The sequence below is a fragment of the Anopheles ziemanni genome, chromosome 2 (assembly GCF_943734765.1).
Source record: "Anopheles ziemanni chromosome 2, idAnoZiCoDA_A2_x.2, whole genome shotgun sequence".
NCBI lineage: Eukaryota > Metazoa > Arthropoda > Insecta > Diptera > Culicidae > Anopheles > Anopheles ziemanni.
The window spans coordinates 57,502,897-57,506,076 of record NC_080705.1 but is presented as its reverse complement, the minus strand read 5'-3'; positions in this window follow the sequence as shown (position 1 = coordinate 57,506,076).

Below are 3,180 nucleotides of genomic sequence, written 5' to 3'. Positions count from 1 at the left end.
CCATGAGGGGGGGCCGGGGAGTGTTGCATATAAATATACAAACCGATTATCGTGCCGGTGCTGAGAAAACTGGGTGGAAATCTAACCGGACGGTGGCCGGAAAAGGGTCGACAAGTTTGGCTTCCTGGTAGCCAGTGCTGAAAGACGATGTAAGGAATGTGATAGTTGTTATCTTGGAATCTCAGTCTGTTGATGCTCACCCAGCAGTTCGGCAGCGACTGTTGCAGCAGAACCGAGAAGCTGCTACATCTGCAGCAGTTTGCAGTCGGTTGGAGCATTCGTTTGGATTGAGGGAGGATACTTTCATCACCGTTTGCCTTCAAAGCTGCTTTTGTACTCGCTAAGGCATGATGCAACAGAGTGCTAAAAGGCTCGTAAAAGGTATGGTTTTGGAGCTAGCAATATGTTGATGTTATTGTTATGGTATTATCACCATGTTCCATCAGCATGATGCGATTTCATATCGGATATCGTATGCCGACAGCTCGGAGTCGTTTTATCCTGGTGTCATGGTGTTCAAAAACAGCAGATAGAGCCAAAAACGGATGCAGTGCAGAGCATTCAATAAACCCTATTCGGCTTTTGACTTCCACATATCTATTGACATATTTAAAATCAGACTTCTTACCGATCCACTTTTTACGTTAGATTAAGCTGTTGTGATTATTGTAAATCAGTTTTTCAGACATTCATTAGGATCTCATGGTCCGTTGAGTTAATAAATAAATAAATAATAACAATGATAAAAATAATAATAATAAACTTGAAAAAGACTATGAAAAAACCCAAATTATATCAACAAATAAACACATTTTTACAATTATGTATAAATTTAATAGTTAAGTTATTTTAGTTGAGTTTATTCGTAATAATTAAAAAAAACCTGAGTTTATTGCATACAAGATGTTCGTATTCTTCATTCCACTTGGATTTGTTGGATAGCTAAAGTCTCTGATTCTGTTATGTGATGCATTGTTCACAAAGTCTACAAGACCTATGTTTAAAGAGTCTATGTTTAGACTGGAGAATATAATAATGTGAAAGGGTGTATGTCGGATGACAACAAACGGAATTAATAAGTGCGCCTCTATCAATTACGAATATATTATATTTAAGCTGTACTAGTTTTTCAGTTCGTTGGTAAAGTGAAATCATTTAGAACCACAAATAAATTAAAGCCGCTTTCATTGATTGAAAATTTCCATTCATTTTATTTGCACTTAATTTCAAATTTGTTAACGTTGCTTAGTTTGACATTGCATGTAAATTACTGATGAAAGCCAGCAGCTAAAACAACGAGAAATACAAGCAAAAATTGGGAATTGTAACCATTTAAATTGGTTTAAACTGGAATTTCTAAAAAATTGCAGATTCCCAGAAAACACCTACATGTAAAATTAATTGTTAAATTTTTATTAATGTGAAGAAGAAGAATCGATGAAGAAAATTACTGAACGTATGTATAAACGCCACACATTCAAGTGCTTTTCACGCGCACTAAAGTTCGTGTGTGTGGAATTTGTCCCTCTATTAGGCTGCCTTCAGTTGAGCTTGTGTGGCGCTTGTAACATTGCCGTCGCCACCTTCATCATCACTTCAATAAAAAAAAACCCTTCAAACAACCTCCATAGAGCCTCTTGCAGCAATCGAAATGAGTTTGCTCTAATAGCATCTTTTACGGAGCATACGATTTCAAATGCGGGTAACAAAAATGAATTATCAGAAAAAAACCCGTACCATAATATGAGACATCAAACACGTTCCCGAATCGTGCGTGGGAAAGAGATGCACGAAACAACATTATTATAAAACATAATCGTAATAACAATAATCACTCCCTGCGGGGGCTCGAGAAACACAAGGGCCGAGCTCATTGCCGAAAATAAAGAGATGAAGAAAAAAAGAACAGTATAAGATAGTCAACGAAAGAGTGTAAAAACGACACATCATGCCGACCGTTCGGTCTAGCCGGGCGGCCTTGTTCCCCATGGAAGGGGTTCGTAATGATATTTTTTTTTATTTAGGTTTTCATTTCATGTTCCATCTCTACCTCGCACCCTACATGCGTCCAATAAAAGAACACTTCCCTTTTTCACCAAATAACCAACCGAAGCCTTCATTTTCCCAAGCCGTAGTGGCTATAACGCACATATAATATATTTAAAATCCGTACTGGCCGGCGCAACTCGGTACAGCTGTAGATTATTGTCTTAAAATTTGATACACATTTACGACCGGATGCCATTTAAGAAGTCATTTATGGTAGGTACGACTTTGCGCCGCTGTTGAATCGCTTCAGGTGGGGCTTCAGGATGGAGAACTACGCAAAAAAAAGCGAAGGGTTAAAATAGGGCATGACGGGGACAAAACAAAACGCAAACCGCAATGGCTGAGGCGCACAATAGAGCCGGCAGTCGCATGCGGACGCAATCAGTACAGTAGCACAGCGGGTTTTGAGAAGCAGCTTGCATTGAGACTATGTAATCGACAGGGATATAGGGGAAGAGAGGATATTATGCACCGGTGAGGTAATGTGCATCTGTTTGTTTAATTTTAATAGTAATGCAATTTGAATTATAACAATACAAACGAATTATAACAAGGAACATGTTCATTACAGTGATTGGTGAATTAAATAGATGTAATCATTTAATTGCTCGTTTAACAAATCCATCATTGAACAAAACGCATCGTTGAACATATTTTGCATCCAACACATACACTTGCTATGACGCATATTGCCATCTTTGCTGATCCTTCCTCGCAATAAAACAAATACATTTGTGCTAAAAAAACAAACTATTATTTCGCAGTCAAAATGAAAAAAATTAACATGTTGACTAGCAAGTGCTTCTTGGACAGTTTTTGAGTTTTTGATAAAATTTGTTCATAAAACCTATTAATCCGAAAATCATGCAAATACTTATCTTCCCAAAGGTGGTTTTTGTAATTACTTAACTTTTATGCGGATCAAAGAGTCATTGTAACTCATGGAACTAAAATGGTAACTGTTTTCTTTTAATGCTGTAAGTCGTCTATTTGATTTCCACATTTCCATCTCCCAAATCCTTTCCGGTTTCTCTCTCAAATTCTTCAGCCACGCTAAGTGAAGTTCTTCTTCTTGTTGGCGTAACGACCTTGTTGGTCATGCCTGCCCCGTTAAGGGCTTACGAGACTTTT